At 46.3% G+C, this 24,665-nt stretch overlaps 1 long non-coding RNA gene across 1 annotated transcript in view; it reads right to left on the minus strand.

The window, feature by feature from the left end:
* Positions 1–3,581: 3,581 nt before the first annotated feature.
* LOC137840543 (uncharacterized) overlaps positions 3,582–24,665 on the minus strand; it is a 49,605-nt gene continuing 28,521 nt past the window's right edge. The window contains exons 2-3 of the long non-coding RNA XR_011087273.1: positions 9,190–9,258; positions 3,582–4,492 (exon numbers count right to left, since the gene is read on the minus strand). This is a non-coding gene — a long non-coding RNA (uncharacterized lncRNA). The remainder of the gene's footprint in view (positions 4,493–9,189; positions 9,259–24,665) is intronic.

Raw genomic sequence — 24,665 nt, forward strand, 5'->3', positions numbered from 1 at the left:
TGGATATACTTATTGCCGCCCAGCTAGCCGCCTGTACATTGGGGTTCACCCCAGTGAATGAGAGAGTAGCCTTCTTCCGCCTTCGGGTGGGGGGGACGGGTCCTGACTGTTGTTTGTGCCTATGCACCAAACGGCAGCTCAGAGTACCCACCCTTCTTGGAGTCCCTGGAGGAAGTGCTGGAGGGCGCTCCTTCTGGGGACTCCATTGTTCTACTGGGTGACTTCAATGCGGACTCTCCAATCCCTGGGGTCGAAGTCACGGAGAGTTAAAAAAATTCCTCGGTGGCAAGGCTCGGCAGATGAGATCCGCCCGGAGTTCTTAAAGGCCCTGGATATTGTGGGGTTGTCATGGCTGACACGCCTCTACAGCATTGCGTGGACATCGGGGACGATGCCTCAGGATTGGCAGACTGGGGTGGTGGTTCCCCTCTTTAAGAAGGGGAACCGGAGGGTTACAATTACAGGGGAATCACACTCCTCAGCCTCCCTGGTAAGGTCTATTCAGGGGTGCTGGAGAGGAGGGTCTGTCGGGAGGTCGAACCTTGGATTCAGGAGGAGCAGTGTGGCTTTCGTCCTGGCCGTGGAACAGTGGACCAGCTCTACACCCTCGGCAGGATCCTCGAGGGTGCATAGGAGTTCGCCCAACCAGTCCACATGTGTTTTGTGGACTTGGAGAAGGCGTTCGACCGTGTCCCTCGGGAGGTTCTGTGGAGGGTGCTTCGGGAGTACGGGGTGCCAAGCCAACTCATAAGGGCAGTTCGGTCCCTGTATCACCGACGCCAGAGTTTGGTCCGCATTTCCGGCAGTAAGTCGAATTCGTTCCCAGTGAGGGTTGGACTCTGCCAAGGCTGCCCTTTGTCACCGATTCTGTTCATAACTTTTATGGACAGAATTTCTAGGCGCAGCCGAGGCGTTGAAGGTGTCCGGTTTGGGGACCTCAGCATTGTGTCTCTGCTTTTTGCAGACGACGTGGTGCTGTTGTCTTCTTCAAGCCGTGATCTCCATCTCTCACTGGAGCAGTTCGCAGCGGAGTGTGAAGCGGTCGGGATGAGGGTCAGCACCTCCAAATAAGAGTCCATGGTCCTCGGTCGGAAAAGGGTGGGATGCCCTCTCCGGATCGGAGATGAGATCCTGCCCCAAGTGGAGGAGTTCAAGTATCTTGGGGTCTTGTTACCGAGTGAGGGGAGGATGGAGCGCGAGATTGACAGGCAGATCGGTGCAGCTGACTCTGTACCGGTTTGTCGTGGTAAAGAGAGAGCTTAGCCAAAAGGCAAAGCTCTCAATTTACCGGTCAATTTATGCTCCTACCCTCACCTATGGTCACGAAATATGGGTTGTGACCGAAAGAACGAGATCCTGGATACAAGTGGCCGAAATGAGTTTCCTCCGCAGGATGTCCGGGCTCTCCCTTAGAGATAGGGTGAGAAGCTCGGTCATCCGGGAGAGACTCGGAGTAGAGTCGCTGCTCCTCCACGTTGAGAGGAGCCAGATGAGGTGGCTCGGGCATCTCATCAGGATGCCTCCTGGACGCCTCCCTGTGGAGGTGTTCCGGGCATGTCCCACCGGTAGGAGACCCCGGGGACGACCCAGGACGCGCTGGAGAGACTATGTCTCTCAGCTGGCCTGGGAACGCCTTGGGATGAGCTGGATGAAGTGGCTGCGGAGAGGGAAGTCCTAAAGCTGCTTATCCCATGACCCAACCCCGGGTAAACGGAAAAAGATGGATGGATGGACAATTATTCAGTAAATAAAAATAATAATAATGTAATAAATTTAATAATTTACATTAATTAGTCTTTCAAGGAAGAATTAGCTTGTTGTTAACTGCTCCACATTCTATGCTTGGTACACTTTTAGTTATGACAAAAAATACAGTTGTCACGAAATATAGTTGGACTATGCAAATATTCATCTATGAAACCAGCTTCAGATTGAACAATCCATTAGCCATATACGGGCCAAGGTTAGCCCAAGGGAAATAAGTAGGACTGTTAACTGAACTGAAAACACAATCTTATAATCTTAAAATCATGGACGGATGGACGGACAGACGGACGGACGGACTGACAGACAGATAGATAAGGCACAACAAAAACGACAATAAAAGAGAGGAAGAGATCTGATTATATTAAATACCGTATTGGCCCGAATATAAGACGACCCTGATTATAAGACGACCCCCTCTTTTTCAAAACTCAAGTTTGAAAAACGACTTTTTGAACACCAAATTTAATTTTTATACAGAAAATAATTACATCTGAAACAAATGATTATAACAATATATTCGAGAGAAAAAGCATGTTATTTGCCTCATTCAAATCATGCAAAATCTGTCTATCACATCTTAATATCTGAACATTTAAATATGTAAATTAATTGCAATCACATTTGTAAATGAATGGCTTCTGGTTTTTGAAATGCAAATAAACCAATCTACTATGATAAAACAACAAAATGGCAATAACTGGATTAACCATCAAAGTGAAATCTAACTGTAGTCTTGAAACAAATCTGAATAAGGAAAAACATTGCATTAAAATAATGCAAACTGCTACCGCTATTGTTGGGGAGCCTGAGGGCTGTATAGGGGGTTGGCTCGGATGGTTATGCTCTTTTCGCCCCCGGTTGTCGGTCAGAACACCGGAGGGAAGACGTGGTTCAGTTTTGATTGCTTTACTGAATTATTGGGAAAAATAAATAAAATAACCATTAATAAAATAGTCTCGGCAACACGTCAAACATAAACTATTGATCGAGACAACAAAATACATTTGCTGGCGACCGTTAGTCGCCGTGCCGCTGCGTAACGGCTACTCGTACGATGCGAGGCAAGCTTAAAGGAGCTCGCCGGAAGTCAGTGGTGGCTCGTGAATGAACGATTCGTTCAAGAGAACGAATCTTTTCAGTGAACGTTCTTTTTTTCAGTTCATATGACTTCAACCTGTAGGTGTCAGTAATACGAATTGAACTGGTGCCACCTCTCCGTAAAACAAATCGAAGAAGAAAATGGCGTAACTTCACGTTCACGAACGAGTCGTGAATTGCATTTCCCGTTCACCAACTGAACGGATCTGCGAGTGAACGGGTCAGTGAATGAGTGGTTTGCATTTCCAGTTCATCGCGAGAACAGATCAGTGAGAGAATGCATCCTGACTTTCCTGTTCGCGAACGAGTCAACGGGTTAACTGCCTTCCCGTGCATCAACGGATCAGTCGGTGAACGTGTTGCGTCTCCTGGCGTGAACTATGTAAGCCATAATTTAGATTTACGATTTGCCAAGGAAAGGAAGAACCACTCACTGAAACAACACTTCTTTTATGCACGTTTTCTCCAAGCTAGCGCCAACTTTGTTGCATGAAGGGATGCGCCGTTATGCAACAACGGGGAGATTATGCTTCTCTTTGGGTAATCTTGATTTTATAGTAGTTTTTAAATAACGTGTATGCATATATACGCCTAAATATTGTTATCCAATATATCTACTGCAATTTCACATTAGATTGCTGGTTTGAAATTTACTTTTAATATTATTATTGTTATTATTATTTCAATGTTTTATTTATGTTAAAACTGGTGTTTTGTTCCTTGTTTTTATATTTGCCAATTAAAACAAAAATCAGAAATTTGGTTAATTGACATATATGACAATATGTGTTTTACGTTGTTATATGAGTTGGTGTCCCCCCAAAAAACAAATGTCGGCATAACGGATTTTTTTTCCAACCTTTTATTCAAACAAAAACACACTCGGTCTAATAACACCATCAACTACAATCCAAGAAATACAAAATTAAAACGTCAATGTCGGCATAACGCGTGTCGGCTGGCATAGCAGCAACGCTGTCTGTCACTCACTCGTGAATCTTTGTGAACGAACCTGAAAATGGCGGTGTACCTAATAGAGTGTCCGAATGACGTCACAGATCAAACAGCCAATCAGAAAGTGGGGGTGAGGGCGGGTGTGGCACTTCTCACTTTCATTTAAGCTTTCACCATGATTTTTCCCTAAAGAATTGGCCTGTTATTAGGAACACCTGAAAATGGCGGTGTACCTAATAGTGTCCGAATGACGTCACAGATCAAACAGGCAATCAGAAAGTGGGCGTGAGGGCGGGTGTGGCACTTTTCACTTTCACCTAAGCTTTTCCCCTAATGAAGTGGCCTGTGATTAGGTACACCTCATGGACACTTCAATAGGTACACTACACGAGGTTAACAAACATAAATGAATGAATAAATAAGAAAGTGTAGCGAACGATTCGGTGAACGATTCTTTTGAACAAATCTTTTGAGTGAACCGATTCTAAAGATTCAGTTCACTTAAAAGAACTGGAATGCACATCACTACCATGCACACGAAGCAAACCGCAATTGGACAAACGGCACAACAGTGGACAGTAGTAACAATGAAATGTATATACTTACTTTGTGTCAACGACGCACACGATCATAGCAACATACTCAGTCGATACCAGCAACCTTGAATTTACCGCTGCACAAAAGTGAAAATTGGTATAATGTCTATAACCCGAACATAATACGACCCCCACTTTTTCAGTCTTATTTCAATGCAAAAAACATCGACTTTTATTCGGGCCAAAACGGTAGATGGGCAATGATTATAATAACAATTAGTAATTAGACAGCACGGTGTTGCACTGGTTAACACGTTCGCCTCACAGTTCAGAGGGTGTGGGTTCGATTCCGCCTCCGGCCCTCCCCGTGTGGAACTTGCTTGTTCTCCCCGTGCTTGCATGGGTTTTCTCCGGGCACTCCGGCTTCCTCCCACATCCCAAAAGCATGCCTGGTAGACCGATTGAGCACTCCATATTGCCTATAGGTGTGACTGAGACTACGAATGTTTTTTTGTCTCTGTGCCCTGCGATTAGCTGGAAACCACTTTAGGGTGTTCCCTGCCTGTCCGATGACTACCTGGAGAGGCTCCAGCACGCCTGCTACCCCTGTGGGGACAAGCGGTACCGAAAATGGATGGATGGATAATTAATAATCAAGGAATAGATTAATAAATAAACAGTATTATGGCCATGAACGCGCCCTTAACCCCCGCAAAGAGTTAAAAAGTCTCACGTCATGGGGAAGAAATGAACAGCCTTTCCGTGGAGCAAAATGGTTAGTGGTTACTGAAGCTACACCTCCGCCCAGTGACGGTCTGTACAGTGGTGGATGAGGTTGTCTTTGATGGACAGCAGCCTGGCCAACACCCACTGTTCTGTCACAGATGCTCGATCAGGCAGCTCTGTGCTCACAACAGAACCCGCCTTCCTCCCTAGTTTGTCCAGGTGGGAGGCATCCCTCTTCTTGACGCTGCCCCCCTCCATCACGCCACCGCAAAGAAGAGGGCGCTCGCCAACAGAACAATAAAATATCCGCAGCCTCACTTCGCAGACATTGAAGGACAACCTGAGGAAGTACAGCCGGCATTGTTATTTCTTGCACAAGCGTCCACCAGTCGAGTTTGTCGTCCAGCAACACTCCAAGATATTTACAGGTCTGCACCACCTCCATACAGACACCATTGATTGCAGGCTATGGAGGAGGCCTGGGCCTCCTGAGGTCCACCACCATTTCCCTGGACTTGGCGGTGTTTAGGTGCAAATGGTTAGAGTCACACCAACTGGCGACGCGCCGGACCAGGCTTCTGTACTCCTCTTTCCGTCCATCCCTAATACAGCCAACAATTGCAGTGTCGTCCGCAAACTTCTGCACATAGCAGAACTCAGAGTTGTACTGGAAGTCAGAGGTATACAGGGTGAATAGGAAGGGACACCTCCTATGCTGCTTCTCATCATGCTGGACCTACAGCCTCCCATGCGCACATACTGAGGTCTGCCCATCAGGTACTCCATGACCTATGCCCGCAGGTGTGAGCTCACGCCCATAGCCAAGGTTTTGTCACTCAGGAGCACAGGCTGAATGGCGTTAAAGGCGCTAGAGAAATCCAGGAAAGTAATCCTCCCTTTTCCCTTGTGCATATGAGAGAGAGAGAGAGAGAGAGAGAGAGAGAGAGAGAGAGAGAGAGAGAGAGACAGCGAGAGAGAGAGAGAGAGACAGCGAGAGAGAGAGAGAGAGAGAGAGAGAGACAGCGAGAGAGAGAGAGAGACAGCGAGAGAGAGAGAGAGAGAGAGAGAGAGAGAGAGAGAGAGAGAGAGAGAGAGAGAGAGAGAGAGAGAGAGAGATGCCGCATATAGGCAACAGCATCCTCCACCCCCACCCTCTCCCGAGTTGAGAGCATGCTGAACCTGAGGCCTGAGGTGGTGAACAGCATCGCTCCAGTCTTCATCAGTCAGGACGACTGGTCTGAACCAGCTCAGTGGCCGAGTGGTAGAGTGTCCGCCCTGAGACTGGAAGGTTGTGGGTTCAAACTCATACCAAAGACTATAAAAATGGGACCCATTGCCTCCCTGCTTGGCACTCAGCATTAAGGGTTGGAATTGGGGGGTTAGATCACCAAATGATTCCTGAGCGCAGCACCGCTGCTGCTCACTGCTCTCCCCCAGGGGATGGATCAAAATCACACGGGGATAGGTTAAATGCAGAGGACAAATTTCACCACACGCAGATGAGTGTGTGACGATCATTGGGACTTTAACTTTACTTTATTTAGCTCCGCAGGTTGCGGATCCTTTGGGACAGGGATGATGCAGATGTCTTCCACGGCTGAGGCACCACACCTTTCTCCAGACTGATGTTAAAGATAGATGTAGTGAGTCACCCAGCTCCAGAGTGCAGGACTTCAGCAGACGAGGAGAGACCTCGTCTGGACATGCAGCCTTCCCGGGTCAGAGTCTCCTCAGCTGGGTGGAAGGACATCACCCACCGACCTACAGCTGAGTGATGGAGCAGGGGCTGATCGGGGAGCAGAAGGGGTCGGTGGGAGCGAGGGCAAGGACAAGTGGGTGTTGTCAAATCTGTTAAATAAGTCATTCAGCTGGTTTGCCCTCTCCACACCGCCACTATTGACACCTTGCCTTGGACCGCAGCCCGTGGTCAACCTTATTCCGTCCCACACTTCTTTCATGTTGTTCTGCTGCAGCTTCCGCTCCAACTTCTTCCAATAGAGTGACCTTGCCACCTCGAGCTGGGCTCTAAGCTCCCTCTGCACTCGCTTGAGCTCTAAGCTCCCTCTGCACTCGCTTGAGCTCCTGTTTATTGCCGTACTTGAAGGCCCGCTTCTTTCGATTCAGGAGGCCCTTGATCCCACTCGTAATCCACAGCTTGTTGTTGACATAGCAGTGCACTGTCCTTACTGAAACCACAACATCCATGCAGAAGTTGATGAATTCAATGGTATGGTCAACAGCCTCCTCAGCGTCCTCAATGCGTGGCCCCAGAAGCACATCTTGGTCAGTAGAACCAAAGCAGTCACTCAAAGACTGCTCAGCCTCAGGCAACCACTTCCTGAACAGGTGAGTGGACTTTGGAAGTCTCCTCAATTTCATCTTGTATCGCGGCCGAAGTAGGACCAAGTTGTGATCCCCCCCTCCCAAATTTAGGCAGAGGGATGGCACTGTATGCATCCTCAACGTTCGCATACAGCAGATCAATAGTCTCTTTTCCCCTGGTATAACAATCCACATACAGGTCAGCAACCGCGGAGTGGATGATGTCACACCTAGTCCCGTGTCGGTTCGCGGAGGAAGGTAAACAAGAACAGCAATGGCTTGTGCGACCTCCCTGGGCAAATAATAAGGACGCAGACTTACTGCCAAAAGTTCAATGTCCCTGCAGCAGATGGAAGTCTCGATGCACACATGCCCAGGGTGGCACCACCTAACATTCAAATACAGAGCGAGACCGCCACCTTTACTTTTCCCACTGGCTTTGATGTCTCTAACCATGCTGAAGCCCGGTAGCTCAACACCATTATCTGGCATGCTCGTCGTTAGCCACATCTCACAGAAGCACAGCATACTGCACTCTCTGAAGGACTTCATAGTCTTCACCAGCGCTTAAAACGCCACTTCTCAGCGAGCTGCCTAGCCGTTAGTTTAGGCTTTAGCTTAGCCCTGGCTCTGCAGCCACAATAGGTCTTCCTCACCTCCACAGACAAGTATGGAACCACACCTACTCGGGACCAGGCTTTCAGGTTGAATAGAAATAGTCCCCATAACACCGAAGATGAGAGAAAGGTTTAGAAAAGAGAGAGAGCGATCTGCTGGAAGGCTGCCACAAACGACGACGCCAGGAAGGAAAAAAGAAAATGTTTGTCGAGTTAAGAATTATAAATTCTAGCCCATAAGCAAAGCAAGCATAGGGGACGGCAGAAAACAAAATGCTAATAAACGTAAACAGTAGGCTATATCACAAATTATTATTGGCCCTCAATTTATAATGTTGGGAACCTTACTTTAAAAAAGTCATTACAGTTATTCTCTACTTGTTCAAAAAAGAAACTGAGTTATTGACTGAATCACTCTATAGTATAATAAAAGTAACTCGTTACCAGGGAAAGTGTTACAGTTAAAAAATAAAACCAAACACATGACAAACAGTTTTTTGCAGGTTTTTAAAATAGTATTTTAATGAGTGTTGGTGTAGACTACAGCGTCCCATTTTAAATTACTTTAATAGGTATAAAACATAAATGCTTTTGTGTCAAGTGTTAATCCACAAAGTGTAGAATAACTGAGAGGAAATTATTAGATTGTTATTATTAAATTATTTTAAGTAGCCACTGAATTAGTGTCCATCCATCCATTTTCTATACCGCTTGTTCCCACGAGGGTCGTGGGCATGCTGGAGCCTGTCTCAGCAGTCATCGGGCCACTGCCTACTGGCAGGGGACACCCTGAACCGGTTGCCAGCCAATCACAGGGCACACAGAGACGAACAACCATCCACACTCACACTCACACTCACACGTATGATGCAATTGGGAGTGCTCAATCGGGCTACCAAGCATGTTTTTGGGATGTGGGAGGAAACCAGAGTGCCGGGAGAAAACCCACGCGGGCATGGGGAGAACATGCAAACTCCACACAGGGAGGGCCGGAGGTGAAATCAAACCCGCACCCTCCTAACTTTGAGGCAGACATCCTAACCAGTGCGCCACGAGCCGCCCCTGAATTAATATCTTTGTTTAAATTAATATTGACATTGTTTAAAAGTCCATTTAAAATAATTAAATTAAAATGAGGTGCAATCACAGCCTAGAAAAACATGCCTTACCTTTTTGACTTGTTTTTATGTTTCATTTTGAGCTGTTTCCATGTCCCTTTTTCTTCTGTTGGATTGCACCTAAATGAAAATCAGATTTCATTCCTACTTTAATTCATAACTATGCTACGATCTTATGGTTAAATGTTACATTAATGGAATAGTACATTCAAACTTAAGCAGTGACTGGGGCAACAATTTCCTCCCATGACGTCTCTCTCTCCTTCGCCGCTGCAGTCGTATTAGATTTGCGGCGAAAAATACGTTTGTCCTCGCCGTAGGCCTGCATAAGGACCTTCAACTCCATCGTGGTAAAATAATCTGTTTTAACTCAGTTGTCATGGTGACTCGTGGTATCGGGCTCCATTGATGCTTTTTATAGTGGTTTGGTTGTGTACGCGCGTAACACCAGGTTAGCATGCTCAGAGTTGATTGAACTAACTCGGATCAGCTGTTCTGGAACCGAATACTTAGAGTCTCCCATCTCAGAGTAAGTTAACTCAGAGTTCAGTGACAGACTCAGAGTATGTTGAACCTGCTTTCTGGAATACCCCCCTTGTCTTGTCTGTGGCCCAATGTTTGCTTTGCCCACATAGACAACCATTCACATTCACACCTATGGACAATTTGGAGTGGCCAATCTATACCATTTTTTTTTTGGTAGTGTGGGAGGAAACTGGAGTATTCCACCCATGCAGGCAAGGGGAGAACATGCAAACTCTACACAGGGATGCCGTCATCAAACCCTGCACCTCAGAACTGTGAGGCGAACATACTACTCAGAGCTTCACTGTGCTGCATTGTATGATGAATATTTAATTATAATTTTGCGCACTAGGATGAGATGGTGTGATGTCACCACAACTGACATTTTGTTATTAAGCGCTAGGCTGACAGTTACAGACCAGCAGTAAGAGCTAGCGGATTTTGAGGCAGCAGCAGGGATCGAAGCATATCCTTTGTCACTTCAGCATATATGATAGCCTGTCGCAAACAGCTTCTGCTTCCTAGTATTGCAGAAAATGAATGGTTGGATAAACTGAGTCTGTTTCATTTTCCATCATTAATAATCAGTGTACTGGTTTGGATTTTGTCCAGTGACACATCCACTCCCATTCAGATTCTTATCCTTAATGTGCAAAGATACTGAGGCCAATGGAGAATCCGTGTAGAGAATGTTTGGATATTCAGAGCTATCCTTCTTAAAATGTGCCCCCATTTCTCACAACCAACATACACTTTAGAACATTGTATGCATTGTCCACAATCATTCAATGGAAGGGATTATCACCCCCTTTTATCCCCTTCTTATGGGTTTTGTGTTGCTTCTACGGTTCATCACGTCCAGCTGGCAATATTCACTTTGCCCAGATTACTGCCCTGTGTTGTGACATTCTCAAAGTATATACTGAGGGGCACTACGACTTTGAAGCTATTCTTCAAGTTCCCTCATTGTTTTGAAATAGTGCACCAGAATCCCCAATGATGTTTTTCCTGGGAGTTCGCTATGAAAAAAAGTAGAGAAGCTGAATCTTATTTGTTTATCCACTACCGGTCAAATGTTTGTATCATAAGCGTGTATTTCTCATTTCTGGGGGTGCTCAAGCACCCGTAAAGTGAACCTAATCATCCACAAAATTTAAGCGCAATTTAGAATGTGTCCTATTCTAACAAGCTGGAAAGGTGATTAAAACATACAGTATTTGGTTAAAATGTAATATTCTAACAACTAAAATACAATCACAATACACATTTGCCTTAAAATTTTTGTTCCACCCCATCCCCTCCACCTCTGGTTCTGAAAGAACATAAAACATAGAGCAACACCTTCCATCCATCCATCCATCCATCCATCCATCCATCCATCCATTTCAAAACCACCTGGACCTGAACCCGCTCAAGACCGTGGAGATGACAGTGGACTTCAGGCGAGGCCCTTCACCACTTTCACCCCTCACTATCCGCAGTAATACTATTCTCTCATCAGACACCTTCAAGTTCCTGGGAACCACAATCTCTCGGGACCTGAAATGGACCGGCCACATAGACTCTGTCCGGAAGAAGGCCCAGCAGAGGCTGTACTTCCTGAGACAGCTCAAGAAGTTCAACCTGCCACGGGAGCTGCTGAAGACCTTCTACACTGCCATCATCCAGTCTGTCCTCTGCACCTCCATCACTGTCTGGTTTGGATCGGCCTCCAAACAAGACAAGCACAGACTGCAACGGACAATAAGGACTGCAGAAAAGATAATTGGAATCAACCTCCCATCTATCCAAGACTTGTACCTGTCCAGGACCAGGAAACGTGCAAGTAACATCTCAACAGACCCTTCGCACCCAGGTTGCAGCCTGTTTGAACTACTCCCCTCCGGACGCCGTTATAGAGCTCTGTACACTAAAACCAGCAGACACAGAGACAGCTTCTTCCCCCAGGCTGTCGTTCTGATGAACTCACACCACTCTTAGAGTCTCAGAGTCATTACTGTGCAATAACATCCCGCTTGCCACACCTTTTTTGTCTACACTGTTTGTACTATGTGTCCTCTCTGCATCCATTGCAGCCTGGTCATCCTAGAAGAGGGACCCTCCCATCTAGTGGTCTCTTCTCAAGGTTTCTCATTTCCCCTAGCTGGAGTTTTGAGTTTTTCCTTGCCCTCTTGGGAGTTTAAGATCAGGGGGTGTTTGAGAATATCTTTCGTTCTTCACATGTCCTGAGTGTTGTTGTTAGTCACCTAAATGTTGAACAGAGGCTGTGATTTACCGAAGTCAAATTCCTTGTTTGGCACGCTCAAACATGGCGAATAAAAAACTCTTGAATCTTGAATCTCTTGAATTTTCTATACCGCTTGTCCCCACGGGGGTCGTGGGCATGCTGGAGCCTATCCCAGCAGTCATCGGGCAGTAGGCGGGGGACACCCTGAACCGGTTGCCAGCCAATCGCAGGGCACACAGAGACGAACAACCTAGGGGCAATTTGGAGTGCTCAATCGGCCTACCAAGCATGTTTTTGGGATGTAGGAGGAAACCGGATTGCCCGGAGACAACCCACGCGGGTACGGGGGGGAACATGTATACTCCACACAAGGAGGGCCTGAGGTGGAATCGAACCTGCACCCTGCTACCTGTGAGGCGGACGTGCTAACCAGTGCTCCACCGTGCCGCCAACACCTTCCAGTCATATGGAATTGTAGTCGCAGTAGGCCAAGCTTACTTAAGAATATGTGGCAAAGTTTTTAACTCCTACCACTCACTAGCAATACATTATCATCTGACATCTATTCTTGCTCCATTTAACCAAACGATACTGTCTATGTTGCAATATTTGTTGCAATTGGTAAGTGTTATGTCAAAGTCAAAGTCAAAGTCAGCTTTATTGTCAATTTCTCCACATGCCAAAGACACACAAAGAAACCGAAATTTCGTTCCCCCTATCCCACGGTGACAAGACATGGCTCACAACAGACAAACAAGTAAACAAGTATAACAACAGCGTGCTGAATAAATAATGAATAAATAACACAATAAATAAATAAATAAATAAATAAATAAATAAATACATAAATAAATAAGAGGAGCAAAAAAGGAGCAAGTGCGCGTACAGCAGACATTCCAGAAAATAGCGCAACAGTGCCGCACGCTACGCAGAAGGGGGTAGCGAGTTCAGGGTCCTAACCAGCTCAGTGGCCTAGTAGTAGAGTGTCCGCCCTGAGACTGGAAGGTTGTGGGTTCAAACCCCGGCCGGGTCATACCAAAGACTATAAAAATGGGACCCATTGCCTCCCTGCTTGGCACTCAGCATTAAGGGTTGGAATTGGGGGGTTAGATCACCAAATGATTCCCGAGCGCGGCACCGCTGCTGCTCACTGCTCCCCTCTCCCCCAGGGGATGGATCAAAATCACATGGGGATGGGTTAAATGCAGAGGACAAATTTCACCACACCCAGATGTGTGTGTGACGATGATCATTGGGACTTTGACTTTAACAGCCTTGTGAAAGAAGCTGTTGGCGAGTCTGGTGGTGCGGGAGCGCAGGCTCCTGTACCTCTTCCCAGAGGGCAGAAGGTCAAACAAAGAGTGAGCCGGGTGACTCACATCTCTCGCAATCGAGGTTGCCTTGCGGGCGAGATGGGAAGTGTAAATGTCCTTCAGGGAGGGGAGCGAAGCACCAATAATCTTACCAGCCGTATTCACTATGCGCTGCAGGGCCTTCAAGTTCTGTTCAGTGCAGTTACCACCCCAGACAGCGATGCAACTGGTGAGGACGCTCTCAACGGTGCCACGGTAGAATGTAGACAGGACTGCCTGAGGAGCACATGCACGCCTGAGCTTCCGCAGGAAGTACAGGCGTCGCTGAGCTTTCTTTGCCAGTGACGAGGTGTTTGCGGACCAGGAGAAGTCCTCACTGATGTGCACCCCCAGGAACTTGGTGCAAGTCACCCTCTCCACCACAGCACCATCGATGATCAGCGGCAGGTGTTTTGTGTGACCCTTCCGGAAGTCAACAACAATTTCCTTGGTCTTGTCGACGTTCAGCAGGAGGTTGTTGTCCCTGCACCACGTGGTCAGAAGGTCAACTTCCGACTTGTACCGAGTCTCGTCGCCCTTCGTGATGAGACCCACCAGAGTCGTGTCGTCAGCAAACTTCACTATGCGGTTGTCGCTGTAGGTCGCAGTGCAATCATGCGTCAGCAGGGTGAAGAGCAATAGACTGAGCACGCAGCCCTGGGGGCCCCCCGTGCTCAGCGTGATGCTGGCGGAGATTTTGTCGCCAACATGCACCACCTGAGGCCTCTGACAGAGGAAGTCCAGTAGCCAGTTGCAGAGGGAGGTACTGAGGCCCAGCTCGTCGAGTTTGCAGATAGGTCGCTGTGGCACAATGGTGTTGAAGGCAGAGCTGAAGTCCACAAACAGCAACCTCACATAAGAGTCCTTTCTCTCCAGGTGTGTGAGGGCCGAGTGGAGGGCAGAGCAGATGGCATCCTCAGAGGACCGTTTGGCACGGTACGCGAACTGGAAAGGGTCAATGGCGGGGGGGAGAACGGATGTGATGTGCTCCATGACAAGCCGCTCAAAGCACTTCATGATGATAGGCGTCAGTGCCACGGGGCGGTAGTCATTGAAGCAGGACGGTGCAGGTTTCTTCAGCACAGGAACGATGGTGGCAGCCTTGAAACACGAGGGGACGATGGCCTGCTGCAGGGAAACGTTAAAGATGTCCGTGAAGACACCCGACAGCTCCCCAGCGCAGTCCTTCAGCGCTCGACCCGGGATGTTGTCAGGGCCCTCCGCCTTACGGGTGTCAATAGCGGCAAGCGCCCTCCTCACACCGTCGGCAGAGAGGCGCAGGGGCTGCTCGTGTGGGGGGGGAGTGTTCTTCAGCGGGCAAGTGCTGTTCTGGGCGTCGAAGCGAGCAAAGAAGCGGTTCAGATCGTTCAGCAGACGGACGTCGCCCTCACAGCTCCTCGGCGCGGGCTTGTAGTCCGTGATGGTCTGAATGCCCCGCCAAAGGCTACGTGCGTCCTTGGTGTCCTTGAAGTGGGTGGAGACCTTGCACGAGAACGCCTTCTTCGCTTCTTTGATGCCTCGGGACAGGTCGGCCCTCGCTGAACTCAAGCCAGCCTCATCCCCCGCTCTGAAAGCCTTGTCCCTGGCCCTCAGCAGTCTGAGGACAGCCCCTGTCAGCCACGGCTTCCAGTTCGCTCGAGTGACGACGGATTTCGAGCAAGTCACATCATCGATGCACTTCGTGATGTAAGAGGTAACAGAGTCAGTATACTCCTCTATGTCCGTCCGATCGTTGTAGGTGGCCGCCTGCTTAAACAAGTCCCAGTCAGTGGTGTCGAAGCAGTCACGAAGTGCATCGGAGGCACCCTCAGGCCACACCCGAACCCGCCTCCGAACCGGCCTGGATGCCTTTACCAATTGTCTGTATGCGGGCAAAAGCAAAACGGTGAGATGGTCAGAAAGCCCAAGATGGGGGAGGGCGGTGGCCTTGAAAGCTCTCTTATGCGCAGAGTAGACTAGGTCCAGGAAGCTGTCTCCACGTGTCGGAAAAGTAACATGCTGGTGAAGCCTCGGGAAAACAGACTTCAGGTTGGCATGATTGAAGTCTCCAGCGAAGATGGTGAAACCGTCAGGGTGCGCTGTCTGCTGTTCACTGACAGCCTGGTACAGTTCACCAAGCGCCGCGATCCTGTCGCCTTCGATGTTGGGAGGCGGGATGTATACCGCAACTAGCAGAATCGCGGTAAATTCCCTCGGCAGATAAATGTGTGTGTGTTAATGTGTGTTTGTGTGTGCACACGTGCAGGCGTGCATGTATACGAATGGCATACCTGTCTTAAAAGATATTTGTGATTGTGTGTGTGCATGTTTTTTGAAAGGCAAAATATGAAGTCCCCCATGGTGACTGAATGTCCCACTATCACATATGCTCTGAAACTGACTGAATACTATAGAAACTACATAAAATTATTATCTGCGACTAGTGACAAGAAATTAGCTAGCCTCCGTACCCCAAATGCGGAAATGATACATTCATAATGTCTGATGTCCACGGTTGCATCATAAATTTTAAAAACGGCTTTTTTACTCCTGTAAGGTCTATTTAATATTTTTTTAGATCAGCTTTAAAACATGTTAACAATTTAATAAATATGACAAAACCCTTCACATTTTATGAAAAAATATCATTTACAGCCTTTGAGTTAGTGTGACATATTCCTGATTTTGTGAAAACAGTTCATGAGATATGCCACGCCAGGTACTAAAATGAACACAGAATTATACCGGTTGTTGCTTGGTTCACGGACTGAGATATTCTATTCCTCCCAACCCAAATACACTCTATCACTGATTTGCTGGGCAGGAGTACTAGACTGGAATGCACAAGCACTGTTAGACTGACTGTCAAGCATACTTAAGTACCTTTCCTGAGATGAACCCAACACTGATTACATCCTACAGAGGTGGCATAGAGGTCTGTGAATAGATAAAAGAACAGAACATTCAGAGGAACAGTGGGCCTTCATCTGGGCTTGGTGAGCATGTTGGCAAGCGCCATCAGCACTGCTGCGTCACAGCAAGTGGGTCCTCTGTGTGGAGTTTGAATGTTCTCCCAAAGCCTGTGTGGACTGTCTCCAGGTGGTCCAGTTTCCTTCACAAATAAAAACACGCATGCTAATTTCTAGCTAGTCGCGTTTATCAAAGTGTTGATACAATGGGAATAGCTCTTTTCCAAAAAGCTAATGTGCATTTTTCAGAAAAATATTACATTTACTAATATTCTTATCCTGTAAGATAAATGTGTGAAGTGATGTTATTCTACACATTATCCATCCATCCATTGTCCGAAACGCTTGTCCTCATGAGGGTTGCGGGTGTGCCGAAGCCTATCCTAGCTGACTACGGGCAGTAGGTAGAGGACACCCTGAACTGGCTGCCAGCCAACTGCAAGGCATATATAGATGAACAACCATTCATACTCACACCTACTTGCAATTTGGAGTGCTCAATCGGCCTACCATGCATGCCTTTCGAATGTGGGAGGAAACCGGAGTACCTGGAGGAAACCCACACAGGCACAGGGAGAACATGAAAATTCCACACAGGAAGGCCAGAGCCCGAATCAAACCCACAACCTCTGCAATGCGAGGTGGACGTGCTAACCAGTGTTCCATCAAGTCACCCATGCTTCATTATATTTTACTCCTCGCATTTTTTTGGGGCATGCTACTATGACATTTTTGTCTGTTCCACCTTCATTATATTCTAAAAATTCACGCTTTACATTCTAACTTCAACATTCTTAGATCATTCCTGGCTGTTGTATATCATTCTGTCATTCGATATCATTTGACGTCATTCAATATTATTCGAAATAATGCCACATTTTTTTATTCAGCTTCTCAGCCTCCATGTGCAATTTCTCCAGAAATTACATTGTACATTGACAAATACACAACTTTATTTATATGTGTGTGCGTGTGTGTATGTGCGTGTGCGCGTGAGTGCGTGCGTGCGTGTGTGTGTTTGGGTGGATTTGGCGAAATTAAAAGCAGAAATTTGATTGTAAAACTGAATAATTCTGTTACGTTTGTAGTATGTTTTGTCAGCGGAGGTAGGGTAGGGACTTACCTGCATGTCAAAAGTAAAAAAATATGATGATGATAATTAGGCAGAGCCATTAAATGGTGTTGATGATACATGGGCAGCGCGGAATAAATTCCCACTTAGTGGCAGTGTGCATGTGGGTGTGATTGTTTTTTGTCTCTGTAACAAGCTGGTGACCAGTCAAGGTCTAGTCTGCCTTTCGCGGATAAGCAGTGTTCAAAATGGATGATTAGGTAGACGTAAAAGTCATATTGTAGTTCTCTCTTCTGTGCTTACTACATCTATCCATCCATCCATCCATCTTCTTCCGCTTATCCGGGGTCGGGTCGCGGGGGCAGCAGCTTTAGGAGGGACTCCCAGACTTCCCTCTCCCCAGCCACTTCATCCAGCTCATCCCGGGGGATCCCAAGGCGTTCCCAGGCCAGCTGAGAGACATAGTCTCTCCAACGCGTCCTGGGTCGTCCCCGGGGTCTCCTACCGGTGGGACATGCCCGGAACACCTCCCCAGGGAGGCGTCCAGTAGGCAACCTGATAAGATGCCCGAGCCACCTCATCTGGCTCCTCTCAACGTGGAGGAGTAGCGACTCTACTCCGAGTCTCTCCCGGATGACCGAGCTTCTCACCCTATCTCTAAGGGAGAGCCCGGACATCCTGCGGAGAAAACTCATTTCGGCCGCTTGTATCCGGGATCTCGTTCTTTCGGTCACGACCCATAGCTCGTGACCATAGGTGAGGGTAGGAGCGTAAATCGACCGGTAAATTGAGAGCTTTGCCTTTTGGCTCAGCTCTCTCTTCACCACAACGGACCGGTACAGGGTCCGCATTACTGCCGACGCTGCACCGATCCGCCTGTCGATCTCGCGCTCCATCCTCCCCTCACTCGTGAACAAGACTCCAAGATACTTGAACTCCTCCACTTGGGGCAGGATCTCATCCCCGATCCGGAGAGGGCATTCCACCCTTTTTCGATCGAGGACTATGGACTCGGATTTGGAAGTGCTGACCCTCATCCCGACCGCTTCACACTCGGCTGCGAACCGTTCCAGCGAGAGCTGGAGATCACGGCCTGAAGAAGCCAACAGCACCACGTCATCTGCAAAAAGCAGAGACGCGATGACTGAGGTCCCCTAACCAGACCCCCTCAACGCCTCGGCTGCGCCTAGAAATTCTGTCCATAAAAATTATGAACAGAATCGGTGACAAAGGGCAGCCTTGGCGTAGTCCAACCCTCACTGGGAACAAATCCGACTTACTGCCGGAAATGCGGACCAGACTCTGGCATCGGTGATACAGGGACCGAACCGCCCTTATCAGTTGGCTCGGCACCCCGTACTCCCAAAGCACCCTCCACAGAACCTCCGGGGGACACGGTCGAACGCCTTCTCCAAGTCCACAAAACACATGTGGACTAGTTGGGCGAACTCCCATGCACCCTCGAGGATCCTGCCGAGGGTGTAGAGCTGGTCCACTGTTCCACGGCCAGGACGAAAGCCACACTGCTCCTCCTGAATCCGAGGTTCGACCTCCCGACGGACCCTCCTCTCCAGCACCCCTGAATAGACCTTACCGGGGAGGCTGAGGAGTGTGATTCCCCTGTAATTGGAACACACCCTCCGGTCCCCCTTCTTAAAGAGGGGAACCACCACCCCAGTCTGCCAATCCAGAGGCACTGTCCCCGATGTCCACGCAATGTTGTAGAGGCGTGTCAGCCATGACAGCCCCACAACATCCAGAGCCTTTAAGAACTCCGGGCGGATCTCATCCACCCCTGGGGCCTTGCCACCGAGGAGTTTTTGAACTACCTCAATGACTTCTACCCCAGAGATTGGAGAATCCGCCTCAGAGTCTCCAGGCTCTGCTTCCTCAATGGAAGAAGTCTAGGTGGAATTAAGGAGGTCTTCGAAATATTCTTCCCACCGACTCACGACGTCCCGAGTCGAGGTCAGCAGCACGCCATCCCCACTGTAAACAGTGTTGACGTTGCACTGCTTCCCTCTCCTGAGAAGACGAATGGTGGACCAGAATTTCCTCGAAGCCGTCCGGAAGTCATTCTCCGTGGCCTCACCAAACTCCTCCCACGCCCGGGTTTTTGCCTCAGCAACCGCCGAAGCCGTGTTCCGCTTGGCCATCCGGTACCTGTCAGCTGCCTCCGGAGTCCCGCAGGCCAAAACGGCCCGATAGGACTCCTTCTTCAGCTTGACGGCATCCCTTACCGCCGGTGTCCACCAGCCGGTTCGGGGATTTTTTCATTCAAATACATGGGTGGGATGAAAAGTGAGTCAACAAGCACCTGGCCTCACCTCAGATTCCGCAATTACTCACCATAAAACAGAAATAGTTTTTCAAAATAGAACCAACTATTGGTAAAATTACTGTAGTAAAACAAAATAGACCAGTGGCTAGCTCCTGTTCTGTCTCTGCTCATGTCTCTTATTTCGTGTTTTCAGACATTTGCATTCTGATTTTCTATTGTCAGGTTAATGTGTTTAATATTTGTGAGTTACATGTTGAGTTTTGCCGATCACATAAAATCTCATATTATGGGCAAATTGAGGCAGACAGTATTCTGACTGGCTGTTGTGGTTCATGTCAGTGCTGTTCTCATTCTAAGCAGACAACCTACTAACTCACCTAGGTTCTTTGACTTTGTAAAGGCTGATCTGCAGTTCACAGTTCAGGGGGAATTCATCCTAAACCTCAGGTCAACTTCACAGCTTTTTTGCCGAAAAATATTTGACTCAAACTGGAGGCAACGATGTTACTCCAACTTGCACTAACTGTGCCACCTACAACAATCACATATTTTTGACTGCCGCTGTCATTTGAATGCTAGAAATTAGATGTAATTATTTCGATTAGTTTCATAATGTCTTCTGAATGCGATTATTAGATTCTTATTTTCAGACAAATGCAAAAAATTTTTTAGATGTAATTGCTTGAATAGTCGTGATTGATGCCACTTACTATTATAGATACACGTTACTATTAGTTAATTTTATCGGTAATTAAAAACACAAATCAAAATGTTGCATGTTTTGTATTATATTACGATAAAAGGAGTAAGTGTTATTCAACTGTTTGTACTCTGTGAGTCAAGGACCATAGAAAAATGGCAGTGGGAAATCGGTGAGATGCAATTACACAGTAAGTACTGATTATCTTTTCCGTGCCTTCTCCTCCCAACCCTCTTCCAGCCTTTCCGTAATCCTTCTCAATCCTCCCCTGCAGTCAAAGTAACTCCCCCAATTATCTGATCACCTAAAAGTGGGTTAATTTCCAGGGGATTACAAGGTGCATATTGTCATTTATCTTTAATTTGTTGTTGACAAAAGTTGACAAACATGTACACATACATAGAAATATCTATCTATCTATAGATAGTCATTTTTTATTATGTATGATTACTTAATAAAACAAAAAATGTTAAATTAGTTAGTTATAGTCTATCTATCTATCTACCTATCTACCTACCTACCTACCTACCTACCTACCTACCTACCTACCTACCTACCTACCTACCTACCTACCTACCTATCTATCTATCTATCTATCTATCTATCTATCTATCTATCTATCTATCTATCTATCTATCTATCTATCTATCTATCTATCCACAGAAATATAGACATGTATGGATTCACATACAAAAGAGAGTAAGGCAGATCTTATAGTTTTATGGGTAGAATTTTCAAATGTTTAACTGTCACAATCAAGGGGCTATGAACAGGTGTGTACTGAAAAAAATAATAGATAGAATATGGTTAGGGGAAAAGGCAATTGCTTTAAGGTCTTATTGGTCTAACATGAACTATTCACTGGCTTGGTTGAGGCAAATAAAACAAGGATTCTGTGCAGATATATGTATGCTGTGAATGTGAAGATAGAGCCAGTGACCTTTAACCCTTTCTTGTGTGCTATTTCCCAAATCATATGTTTGCATGCCATTGTGGAGTCCTGCTGTGCAAGGTCTATTTGAAAACAAGGTGCTTTATGAGACTGCACTAACAGTAGCATTCTTAATCGTTTATCTTCCCAACAAACAACTTTGGATATGCTCCTTGTTGTATGTAGGGCTAGAACCATCGGACAAAATGTTCAATAAATTGGCTGGGGTAGGGTGTTGTGATGACATGGGTAACCTCTGTGACCTTTAGGCCCATGTCCCTTGAATAAGTGTTGCCCTCCCCAGTGGTAACAGAATGGTCAAACATTATGTCAAGGGTAATTAAGGTCCAAATGCTCCTGACCCTGATATAATCCCCTTTGAAAGGATCTCCAACTGTTTGCTGTGATTAACAAGGACTGCGACACTGGGAGGATCTGCCTCTGGTGAGAAGGCTTTATTGGTCCCTTTTTTATCACCATATAAAGTGGCCTCCAAGAGCTTCATGAATGTCCACAAGTCCCACAGACCACAAGCCGGTGCTTTGAGCTGTCATTGAACATTACTGACCAAATGGCTGGCTTGTTACAGACTCCGTTGGCTATAAAGGACTCCCTCAGGTCTAGGCACATCTAAAGATGCCGGTAAGCAATCTACTCAGTGTTTGAATCTCAACATTCTAAAGGGTTGCTCCATGACCATAAATCCTTACCAGGTACACATTCATTGAAAACTCTGGCGTGACGCATTTTGCCCAGGTTGGTGTCTTTTCAGAACTTTAATGACTTTTTAAAAAACTTTTCATAAGCACAAATATGAATACAAAGCAGTCAAGGACCAATTTTTAAATTTGTTATACTTGGCGTAATATGGGCACAACACTGATGGCATCAAACAAAAAATAGTAAGCCTGCAACATAGCATCCTATTGTTTCAACCATGTGACCCATGATGCTGCACACAATACCCCACTTCCAATACAAATGAACCCCACACCCCACATTGCGCCGAATGATATACAAACACTAACCGCACGCACAAACTATCTGTCCAGTGGCACTGAAATGATGAGCTGTCCTTCCCATGTTCATCAACAGTCACAATAAAGCACTGCAGGTCATGTGATTTGCTTCAGGGGTCATCTTTTAAGCCTGGAGTTTTGTTATGAATTGTACACAAAAAGGTTTGTATTCAGAGAAGTGAGACAAGTGGAGGACGATGAGATCCCCCACACGCACGCATATAGAGTTCTCAGTCTGTTCCGGCGCCAGCCCTTTCCCCAGAACCATACCCCAAATCCCCACCCTTTCCCTCCCTCCTTGCAACACAAACACCACCCATCTCCCCAAAAGGACACCATCACCCCATCATCCATCCTTTATCTCTTGGGGTAGCCCAAGTCATGCAGAACTCACGAAAGGAACATGCTGTGTGCGAGCTCATCGGATTAGGATACAGGATAGTGGTTGAGTGCCTCAGAGAGCTGGCGTCTCTCCTTTAAAGTCAATACTTGCAAACTTACAAAACAGTAGGAAAACTAAGCTAAAAATCAAAACACCAAAGGCATCATCATGTCAAAGAAATCATCAAGGAAAAGATCTGAACCCTGGGGATGTTACCAAGTTAGGCTTCCCAGCTCTTGTTTTGTATAACAAGCACAGAACCTCCAGCCTGCCTTGAGCTCTTTGTTCTCTATTTAATATGGGTGCAATCCAAAACAGGAAGAAACAAACAGTAGACCATGTCTAAATTCATTATCTGAAGAAATGAAAAGCTAATTCATTAGGAACAGTCCTAGTCACAATGCTAAATTATTTTATAAGTTAGTCAATGGAGAAAACCAGATGAAAGTGTACAAATGCAAAATGCACAACAAATAGATTCAAAGTGATCAAAGTGGACTTGACACTATGAAATGACATGAAATCAGATTTAGGGATGTTTTGTGAGGTGTGAACAAGTTAGATTTTGTTAAAATTTGTTGACAGGCGCAGTGTTCTGTGTTGAATATGAGCACATTACTTTTGGCGGAAGTAAACCAAGAAAGTAAGCAAGAAGATTGCAGTGCCAAATATACTAACCAGAAGTTGTGGTGGTTAAAAAGCGGAAACGTTTTAGAACGTCTAACTCAGTGAATTTTTGAGTTTGAGAACTCAAATTTTAATCGGAAGTACCCACACTTGTTTACTATGAATGGCACCAATTCAAACATCAAACTGAGCATGAGGTAATGTGGTCTTTTGTTTCAACCTACCTAGCAGCCAGGGTAGATTGTAACACATGCTGGAGTAAGCTGTAACAGTTAGCCAAAATGCGAACACCACAGGCCAAACCTTGGCCAATAAAAAACAATAAACAATAGGATGCTATGTTGCTTCAACAGGTGATTTGTTTCAGTAAATAAATTGGAATTAAATATTATTAATACTTACACTATTTATTAGTATTGATCAATTGAAATAAATCCAAATCTTATAAATCACCCCATCAATGTTGTATTTCTCAATGACGTTTCCACGGCTGTTGAGGAAATATTCCACATTTATCCGGTCAAAACCTGTGTGAGGCTAGTTGCCTTTGGACTTCTTATTGATTATTGTTTCTGTCTCATAAAGAATATGAACCCATATTTACAAAGTGGTTTGAAATTAGCAAGGGAAGAATGCAAAAGAATACTTTTGTGCCTCAAAAGATTTTTTTCTTGTGTAACTTTTATATATACCTGTTTCCAGCCTTGATAATAACCATACGCAATCAGGGAGGATGTGGGTAAACACTCAAATGATCATATCTCTTATCTTATGCCTGATTCGTGGAATCAGTGGTGATACCCGGTCTCCCCCATCGATCACTTGATCGCTTGGTAACAGTGGTGAGAATGGCCTTCCGCAAGCTGCACAAGAATGGGACCCTTTGATGTTTCACTCATTACAGTTCTTAAATAGAAGGTGGCATGTCTGTTTACAAAATCTGCTCGCCCAGAAAAAAAGAGACCAATAACAATGTTCTTAATCCACCCTCCACCCCAAAAAAAAGAACCGGAAAGACTCGTGCAATTTCTCCCACTTAAAATGATGAGCAAGTTCTGTAATTTTCATCATAGATACATTGAAATCGTAAGAGATAGAATGTGGGGAAAAGTCCAGAAAATTACGTTTTAGGCCATTTTAAAGATTCTTTTTGTAAATGATGGTGGGAAATAAGTGTTTGGTCAATAACAGAAGTTCAATTCAATCTTTTTTATTGTGAATTCTTTTGTCACTGACCATGCAGATCTCTTCGAGAGCATTGATGTTTTGGGGTTGTTGCTGGGCAACACAGGCTTTCAATTTCCTCCACAGATTTTCTCTGGGGTTGAAGTCTGGAGACTGGTTAGGCCACTCCAGATTTTGGCTCAAAATCTCATGTTACATGGGCCCAATTCATGCTTTCTTTAACACAGACCAGTCATCCTGTCCCCCTTGCAGACAAACAGCCACTTACACAATGTTTT

Source organism: Syngnathus scovelli, chromosome 8, assembly GCF_024217435.2.
Source record: "Syngnathus scovelli strain Florida chromosome 8, RoL_Ssco_1.2, whole genome shotgun sequence".
Taxonomy (NCBI): domain Eukaryota; kingdom Metazoa; phylum Chordata; class Actinopteri; order Syngnathiformes; family Syngnathidae; genus Syngnathus; species Syngnathus scovelli.